Here is a 10,708-nt window from a genome sequence, read left to right as displayed (position 1 = left end):
AAGAAACCTCCAACAGAACAAGGCTCAGTTTGGGCGGCCACTGCCTCGACTGGCTGGGGTGAGTGGATAGAGGAGAGAGAAAAGAACAGCAATAAACAACAAATAGACACTAACAGGGGCCTGTTTCTGAAAGTGGGTTTCATGAAAACCCTGAGTTTGTTAACCCTGAGATAAGGGATATTCAGGGTTTTTGCTTTCACAAAGCACGTTCAGATTGACTCTGAGTCCATTAACGGTATTTGGTCTCTTAAGGCAATGGTTTGGTGAGTTAAGAGGCCGGAAGTCTGCTGAGAGGGAGAGGAGTGACACAATCGAATTTTGAAAAGAGAGACCAGAGACGACCTCCTGTAAGGTAAGAGGAATCTTATGAGTGAATTGAATAGCGACTTAAAACAAAAACCGAATAAAATTAGAGACCTTGAACTGAGTAGGACCTCAGAGAGTCTGGAACTCAAATCAAACTCAGAAAAAGGTCAAAACTGAGTAGAGACCTCAAAAAGGTCTGGGACTCAAACAAAACCGTGAGCAGTCTGTGGGGTACCAAGAGAAAAACCCCCCAGTGCAGTGTTGAAACAAGAGAGTGTAGGTATTGATTAAAAAAAAAAACAATAATAAAAATGTTTTTTAAAAAGTGAAAAGACAAAAAGGAAAAGGAGTTAACTGAGATTATAGCTACAGGGGTTGGACAATGAAACTGAAACGCCTGGTGACCAAAGATTTGGCTATAGCAGCCCAACCAAGGATATTGACCCTGTGGAGCTCCCAACGAACAATTTTCGTGGAAACAGGAGCGTTGAGGTGCACATTTAATTCTGCAGTGAGTTGGGCAGCTTTTATGTTTTTTGGATACATCCCTTTCAGACAGCTTCCTCTTGCATCCACAGTTACTCCTGTTGGATGTGGTTCGTCCTTCTTGGTGGTATGCTGACATTACCCTGGATACCGTGGCTCTTGATACATCACAGAGACTTGCTGTCTTGGTCACAGATGCGACAGCGAGACGCACACCAACAATTTGTCCTCTTTTGAACTCTGATATATCACCCATAATGTTGTGTACATTGCAATATTTTAAGCAAAACTGTGCTATTACTCTGCTAATTAAACCTTCACACGCTGCTCTTATTGGTGGAATGTGCAAAAAATGAAGATTGGCCACCAGGCTGGTCAAATTTAGCCATGAAACCTCCAACACTAAATTGGCCAGTGTTTCAGTTTCATTGTCTAACGCCTGTATATAATAACAAGATACAAATAAATAAATAAATAGTGAGTGTAAAACAGTAAGTAATTAAATAAAGAATTAAAATGGGGAATAAGAATACTAAATTAGAAGAACAAGTTACCAGTGATGCAAAATTAATGCATCGAAAGGATCTTAAAAACACTGAACAATTAAGAAAAAAAGAGTAAAACTAATAAAGTAATGAAAAAGGTGTAATTAATGTAGTTGTAAAGAAGGAAATCAAGTGCAATATGAAGGTGATGTAGAAGGACAAGAATACAAAAATCAAAAGAATGTTTATAAACTGAAAAGATGGGAAAAAAGTATTACTTAAATGAAAGAAGGCTTACAAGAACGTGAAAGATTGGTGAATCAAACTGAGAAGGCGAAGTGTTGCAGCACAAGAATGGTTTCAAAGAGGCAGAGAGTAGACGAAGGGAAAGAGAAAAGTAAGAACACATGCACAGCCTCAGCACCTGCATGACAGTCATTGTTTCATACTACTGGCACTAACAGGGATGAATGTAATAAGTACAGTATGTTGTTGCCAGGAGGAGACAGAACCCAGACCATGATTTAGGTTCCGTCCAGACTCACAACCTTATCCTGTGGATCCTCCTTCAACAAACCAGACACCACTGAGGCAAACAACATCCCAGGCTGCCACTGGAGGCACCGAGCCAGCCAACTCCTCCACCTCACCCAACTCCGCTCTGGTAAAGAAAAAAAAACTGATTGACCTCATAAGTCCTCCTTAGATTAGAAGAGGTAAAGTTTAAACTTTATATAAGTATTTTACCAAGGTCCAGGTGGCAGAGAAAGGGGAGGGTTTGGTGGGCAAGGTCGTGGCCATGGAAGAGGAGCCAGGGGAGGTCTCAGAACCACTGGGCTAGAGATTGTCACCACAGAAAAGGAGGAGGAGGACCCCTAGGTGCTGGTGAAGGTTTGTTTGATGATTGTTTGGTGAAGGTTTGATTGTATTGCTGAAACTGAGAATAGTGTTGCCCAGGGCTGACTTAACTGACCCACCTTATAAAGTTGCTGAAATGACAATGTTTGTAGATGGATCTAGTAAAAAACGAGCAGATAAAATGACTGTAAATTGGATGACAACAATGTTTAAAGATATAAAGATTGGGAGAAAGGCCAAGATAACATCATCAAGAGGTGACGCTACTGTCCTGTTTAAATTTCCCCTCAACTTTGCCAGTGAACTCCACTGTCTCTCAGGACTCTACTAGCTTGTATGTGCGTTAATGCAGAAAGTTACAGTTCATCGTCATAATATTAGAATGGGACTGCTTGTCCATGTCAAGATTATATACCGTTTGAGCTTAAAACTATGGTCAGTCCTATCTAACTGTAGGATAGCTACTAAACTTGCTAATTTCAGTTCTTTGTATCCTCTCTAATAGGTCTTTGTTAATTTGGTTGGCTGTAGAATAAATGTATTATGTTGATAGTCCTCAAGAACATAGCAACAATATTTTAATTACCAAGATTCTAAGATCCGGTATTGTACTATTATCTACTTTATTGGTAATACGCCACCACCATCTAGTGGTCATTGGCAGTAAGGTCATAAATATTCAGTGAATTTTATGTTAATTATTTTAAATTCAATTCAATTTTATTTGTAGAGTGCTAAATCACAATACAAATCATCTCAAGGCACTTTACAAAAACTAAAAACCCAACAAATCCCTTATGAGCAAGCACTTGGCGACACTGGAGAGGAAAAACTCCCTTTAACTGAAGAAAAAACCTCCAGTAGAACCGGGCTCAGTTTGGGCGGCCATCTCCCTTGGCCGGTTGGGGTGAGTGGATAGAGGACAGAGAAAAGAACAGCAACAAGCCGCGCTTCCAAATTAGTGATCCTCGTCTCCAAAGCTAGCAGAACCTTACACTTATTACAGGTATCATTATCACTAAAGGACGCAGAGGAATAACTAAACATGTGGCACACCGAGCAGGAAAGAGAGAGAGAGGGAGAAGCCATGTTACTAGCTAGCTAAGCTAACTGGTAGGCTAACGAGCGCTAAGTCAGGAAATAGCAATAAATACCGGTCAAAATAGAAAGGCACTTGGCTAGTACCGGAATGTAGCAGTTAATGAATTGTTTAGAGAGTTTAGTTGGTTTTTAGGTGTGTTAGACTATAGCTAGTCTGTTGCTAATCTGTAGACGAACTATACAACACACACAACACGACACGCTTGCAATAGGAAGTGATTCACTAACCCGGATGTGTGGATGTGTTTCCTATATTGAATGGAATTAATTAAATCTCCTTTTTCCTTTTACTGTCACAAGTTTATGTATTTAACAAACATTTTTAAATATAATATATGTATATTTAACATGACTAGGTATATTATGGTTTACCGGGTGTGGGGGCACGAGGGAGGGTCAAAAATGGAGCATATGGTGTTGTAAAATGATAAAATAATAAATGACGTCACACCCTCCGCCTACCGGGCAGCGCTATTTGCTATTGGACGACTGCTGTTGCGGCTTGTGGCGTAATGTGTTGTTTAAATGAGTTTGTGTGTTGTTCATGGTACATGATTTTATCTGAGCATGTCGTCGGTAACAATGGATCTGAGTGGTTTCTAGCGGAGGCGGAAACGGCAGCAGCGGTAGCAGTGGGCGTGCGGAGCCCCCGGTGGGTGGCTTAGGTACGTCGTGTGTCGGGGAGGGTGCTAAGGTACCGCATAGGATGAGCAGGCGTGTTGTGAGCGGTCTTGCTGTTCCCTGTGAGCTGTTGTATGAAGGAGCTACTGGGTACGTGTATAAGATTAAATAGTGGGAGGGGAGGGTCTCGTTATGTCGACAGTGAGCAGTGGGGTTTGGGTGGGTCGCATACCATGAACATGAAAGACTGGGCACTGTTCCGCGATGTGGTATGCCCAGACCTCAACCGCAGGTCCGGGCAGTGGGCCAGTGGATCGGGTCCAGAGCTGTACAGGATCATCGCCCATCGTTTTGAGGCTTATGTAACTGATTTTATTTTGATGAGGGGGAATAGGGAGAGTATCCTGTATGGCACCACAAATGTGAGCCCTGGTTTAAAGAGCTATTTTTCATCTAGTGGGCAGATTGGCATGGCCTGCAATGTTTGTTTGTCGAGATCGACGAGGCTATCAAGGAGGACAAAGCAGTCTTAACGGTATTTTTATTTCTGTATATTTAAATAGAAATTGATGGTCCCCTGACTCTGGCGGAATTGTGTAGCGGAGTTTTCTCTTCAACATCATCATCGCCAGCACCACCACCACATCCCAGTCATGTGCTACGAGAGAGCAGACAGCTGTGTTCGTACAGACGATGAAGAGGGCAGTGGAGCATTTGGCATGTCGTGCATTAGCCCAATGCTGGGAGGACAGAGAGACTTGGTGTTTTGCTTGTTCACTGGACTGTCCATCACAGGAAAGCCATGAGTGCCTCTGCGGCTTCCCGTCAGACTTCCTGGCGCATCGCTTTGACCTTGTTCTGCAGAATGGGGATTGATGCTGATGACAGTCTGCTGAAGTGATTTTACAAACGCTGAAGACTTCAGAAAAACGTACCAACATTGAGCCAGTCTGGGGCTTCAACAAAACTGTAGAACTGGAACGCCTGGCGGTTCTGGACGACTCGTGAATGGCAGGGCAGGAGTGATAATGACGTGTTGTTTTTCCTGTATTATCATTATTATTATTATTATTGTTATTATTATTATTAACGCCTCATTGCTTTTTTACATAGAAGGGGAAATGCACAGAATCTATCACGACCCCACCGATCCTGGAGGTTTAGCAGGTATTAACAAGCTGCGTGCTGCTGTTAGAGAATCTACAGGGGTAAATCCTACATTATCTGACATTAAAAATTATTCATGGGGAGTGGAAGCTTACACTCTGCACGTAGCTACAATGAAGAATTTCCCCAGGCGCCGGGTGCTGGTGGCTGGTATAGACAAACTCTATCAGTGTGATTTGGCGGACATGCGTGGACATTCAGCAGAAAATGATAACGTTCGATACATTTTAACATGCATTGATGTATTTTCTAAATATGCGTGGGTTCGATGTCTTAAATCCAAAACGGGTCTTGCAGTGACAAAAGCTTTTAAGACCATCCTGGCTGAGTGGCAGGTCCTGCTTAAGCTACAAACGCATGCTGGGAGTGAATTTTATAATCATCACTTCAAACAATTTTTGAGGAAGTATAATATTACACATTTTTCTACACAGAATGAAACTAAAGCAAGCGTGGTGGAGCGTTTTAACAGGATGTTTAAAGGGAGGATGTGGCGCTATTTAACAGATACCAATTCACATAGATATGTTGATAAAATCAATGACCTGGTCAGCGCTTATAATGCCTCATACCATAGATCTATAAAGGGAGCTCCCGCCGCTGTGAATAAAGACAATGGGAAGAACGAACAAAACGAGCATATTCCATTTCTCTTCGGGATTATGATGCGGGTGGCTCATGCACACAATAACGGAGAGAGGTTTCTAAGGTATTATCAGACCCAAGCAGGTGGCGAATTGGTGGGTTTTAGCAGAGGGCAAAAGAAATATGGCAGTGGGCTCGGCGGCTTGTTCCATAGCTTGTTCAGAATGGCCGTGCCACTTTTTAGAAGCCGACTCATCATGGCAAAGCCACATCTAAAAACAGCAGCCACCAACAGCCGTCAAGCAGCGCAGAGCAGGGCCCCACTACAGCAGAAGTGTAGCTAGAGCCATAATTTACGGATTTCGCTCATTCACAGCCAGTCCTCAGAATGTGTGAAGACAGAACTGGACTTGTTTACGGTCTGTGCATGCAGACCTCTATTGAAAAATCAACCTTTATTGAAATACCTCCACTTTCCGCCCTCACAGACACAGGTCCAATAGAATTTAAGTGGATTAAGATCTGAATGACACCCATTTGTATTTGGGTGTGAAGATTACAAATCCTGACTGCAGCAACATTGCAAATGGCGCCGATGTGGGGCTCGTGAATTATCCCGGATGCACCCTGTTTTCACTAGTGGACGTAATGCTAGGTGACAGACTAATTAGCCAGGCATATAACACCTACCCTTACCATGCTATAATCGAATTCAATTCAATTCAATTCAATTCAATTTTATTTGTATAGTGCCAAATCACAATACAATCATCTCAAGGCATTTTACAAAAACTAAAAACCCAACAAATCTCTTATGAGCAAGCACTTGGCGACAGTGGAGAGGAAAAACCTCCAGCAGAACTGGGCTCAGTTTGTGCGGCCATCTGCCTCCACCGATTGGGGTGAGTGTATAGAGCAGATTCTCTCTGCTCTATACACTAAAAGAACAGCAACAATAAACAACAAATTGACACTGCAGGGTGGTGGGGCCAGTAACTGCACATCAGCAATATATAGCTCCAGGACCAGGGACACCTGCAGAAGGTACAGAGAGAGAGAGAGAGAGAGAAAGAGAGAGGGAGAGAGCACAAACTAGGGGAGAGAGAGAGCTCAAGGTTAGTGACATTCAGTGGTGGAATATACATGTGAGGGGAGAGGAGAGGAAGAGAGGGGAGGGGAAGGGAATGGAGGGGAGGGTTAGGGTAGGGGATCACAGTGCACCGATGGTCTAGGCCAGTGGTTCTCAAACTTTTCCTGCCATTCCCCACTTAAGGCTGAGCATAAAGTTTCAAGCCCCACTTCACCCCAAAAAATGACAATGAAACTTATTTCAAATTTAAAATTTTCAAATTTATTCAAAATAACTTCTAAATAAATAATACAGAGTTCAAACTAAATAAAATGATAGTGCAATTGTGTAATTACTTAGGCATGTTGCATTCTGTGCAAAAAAAAAAAAAGATTAAACGTAATTGAAAAAACAACAAAGTCTAGAACATGGTCAAGGTGTCATTCTGTGGGTATTATCACTATTAGTGGCTGCAATGAGCCTGTTTTGCACTGCACACAACACACATGGGTCTCTCCTCTGCCCCCACCAGCCCCACTGTGAATCCAAGACCCAGGGAGGCTTCATCATATTTTCTTTTTGGCTGGCTTTTTGTGTGATTTACCTTACTGTCTGTCGTGTTTTGTCTGCTGGTGTGGAGTCGCCTGCTCTTTTAGGGGTCCATGTAACAAATTTATCCATTGTTATGCCCACTAATCACTGCATCGCTGCGTGGTTTGCTTATTGTTCCGCTACAATTAAGTGCTGACGTTAAACATTTATTTATTTGAGATTAACTTTAAAAAAATGAAAAGATTTGAAACATATTAAACGGTAACAAAACGATGTTATTCATTGCATAACACACAAGGTCCTACTATTACAGAACCTTTGGCTTGCTTTATGTTCCAGTGAACGAAATTGGTATTGTTTGTTGATGAAATGTCAGAAGGGGACTTTTGCCTTGTTCAGTCAGGACAGTGGCAACAAGGTTTTATTTTTTTTGCAAAGTATTTATTTGGAATAATCTGGACTTTAGGAGGAGCAGGAATTCCCCAGTGCCTGTCTCCATCCTTAGAGACGAAGTAGAGATTGTGGACTCCTACAAATACCTTGGAGTCCACATTAACAAAAAACTGGACTGGTCAAACAATACAGATGCACTGTTCAAGAAAGGACAGAGCAGACTCTGTTCCTTTGGTGTGTGCAACAAGCTACTGAAGATGTTCTATCAGTCTTTAGTAGCGAGTGCACTGTTCTTTGTAGTTGTGTGCTGGTGAGGCCAACAGACTAAACAAGTTGATCAGGAAGGCAAATTCTGTTGTTGGACTGGACTGGGGAGTAACACTAGGGTTAGTTGCGGATGTAGTGTATGAGAGGGAGGTTACAATAGGTTAGTGTAGGGGAGGGCATTGCTGTGGGGCCCTGGAGATTTATGACGGTATTGCCTGATAACCTCCTCTTTGGGGCCACATCGCAAGACAGGGAGCTTCCAAGCTTCCATGGGAATGCTCACCATTTCTTGGCACATTCCATCGTGTATTACTAACTGATCTGGTTGTCTCCGCCTGTATGAACTCTCCTGTTGTTCCGTACTCTACGCTACACCCAACTACTTAGCTGTAATCCTGCTTTCTTACCAGCGTGACTGAACTGGAAACAGAGGTTTGCCAGATATTGAGTTGCTTCACTACGAGGATTAAGTAGTGCAGATAAATGCCCTGATTAGAGTGAATGCCCTGATGCCCCCAATGGGAGTGGAGGCTGAGCACATATTCAAGTCGATAACGAGGGTGATGGCGACAAATATTCTGTGGTAATGGCCAGATTTTATTTCATTATGAAACGCAACATCATCTATGAACGTGCTAAGTTCCATTCAAGAATTCAACTTCCCAGCCAAAGTGTGGAAGCATTCATCAGCATTCATTGTATGAATTAGCTGAAAACTGTGATTTTGGTGCACAAAAAGAAGAGCAGATGCACTATCGAATAGTAATTAGAATTTGTGATAAGCAAGTGTCCCAAAAACTGCAAATGAAAAGTGACCTAACATTGCCATCGAAATGGCCAGACATTGTGAATAAATAAAACCTCAGAACACAGAGGGAGTGAAGAGTGCAGAGCATGTAGATAACATAAAATCAGTTAAAAAGAAAGAATACAAAAGCACTGACAACTCAGCAAAAATGCACAAAAAGACGAGAAAAGGAACATGAGCAAGATGTGGACAAAATCATGACAGTGAACAGTGTCCTGCAAAATGAAAAAAATGTATTAAATGTATTAAAGTTGGACACTTTGCAGCAGTGGGCGACTCAAAAGCAGCAGTACAGGAGATAACTGAAGCTGACAAGGACGGATGCATGTTCTTAGGATCAGTTGAGCAGAAACAAAGCATGGGTGTATTGTTAGCAGAGGATGAACCACCATGGCATACCACTCTAACCTTAGCACATACTGCAGTTTCATTTAAAATCGACACCTCAGTGATGTCTGAGGCTACCTATAAAACACTAGTGAGCAAGCCTAACGTCAGTGCAGTGAAAACCCCCCCAGTGTGTTGTGGCCACAAGGAGGCAATTTTTAGCCAAAATTAAAGCCCATGTCAATGCCCAGCTACGAAATTGTGTTGTAGTAGTCAAAACTAGTGGAGAAAACCTCTTAAGTCGAACAGTGGCAACCAAACTAGGCTTAATTAAATGCATTGGCAAAGTCAGTATGTTTAGTGATGTGAGCATACTAAAAGGAGATCCAGTGAAAATCACCTTAATAGATTGCGCACAACCATACAGAGTAGCTGCACCACGACAGGTTCCCATTTCCTTACTCCCTAAAGTAGAAGAGGAGCTACAAAGGATGGTGTCAATGGGCATAGTAGAAAAAGTAACAGACCCAACCGAATGGTATGGTTCTGGTAATGAAGAAAAACGGAAAAATAAGAATCTGTGTGGACTTGAAAAGACTGAGATGAGAATGAAAGAAGAATGAGAATGTGAAACACGAGAAGTTTATCTTGCCCACCTTGGATGATATACTCCCCAAGCTAGCCAAGAGTACAGTGTTCTCCAGTTCAGACACAGAAAGTGGATTTTGGCACATGCCCCTAGAAGAGTATAGCACACGCTTGACCACCTTTATCACACCACTAGGTAGACATTGTTTTAAATGGCTTCCTTTAGACATCACATCAGTGCCTAAAATCTTTCAATGGAAAATGGAACACAGGAACACAGGAAATACATGACAAGAGACAGAGGCAGATGGCCGCCCAAACTGAGCCCGGTTCTGCTGGAGGTTTTTTCTTCCGTTAAAGGGACTTTTTCCTCTCCACTGTCGCCAAGTGCTTGCTCATAAGGGAATTGTTGGGTTTTTAGTTTTAGTTTTTGTAAAGTGCCTTGAGATGATTTGTATTGTGATTTGGCGCTATACAAATAAAATTGAATTGAATTGAATTGAATTGAAGGGTCATGGAGACCATAGGAGCTTCCAAACTGAGGCTCAATAAGGATAAATGGCTAGCCAGAACTGAATTTCCTAGGACAGGTGGTGACCAAGGATGGCATCGCCCCCAACAACCCGTAGATATTTTGTTTTAAAACTACCTCACATGGCAAACCTTGTGACAAACATAGTAGGGGTTTAAAATTGAGACTGGCGTGAATTAAGCAATCAGCTACGGTCTGGCTTTAAACCACCCTCCTTTCTTATGTTGGTATACCACAAAATGTAAACTGATAGAAAGAAATTTGATATAAAGCACTGTTAGGAAAATGTTTTATTCTGTTCAATGGTTTACATATATTCTTACACTTATCAAAATGGACTTTGGCTATTGGCATACAGCTTCAGGCAGCTTTAGGCATTTTTAATGTCAGCACTTTGTCCTTTCAAAAAAGAAATTAGTTTAGACAACCCAAGACCTGTCACTTTGGATGCAACAAAAAAAGCCCAAAAAGTGCTCCTTGGTCTCTGGAGCTTCTTTTAGCTTGACTGTTTTGATTACAACAGACATTTGCTCCTGGTGGCTAAGATCCAAAATTACAATCCA

Source organism: Mastacembelus armatus, chromosome 24 (assembly GCF_900324485.2).
Source record: "Mastacembelus armatus chromosome 24, fMasArm1.2, whole genome shotgun sequence".
Lineage (NCBI taxonomy): Eukaryota > Metazoa > Chordata > Actinopteri > Synbranchiformes > Mastacembelidae > Mastacembelus > Mastacembelus armatus.
This window is presented reverse-complemented; position numbering follows the sequence as displayed.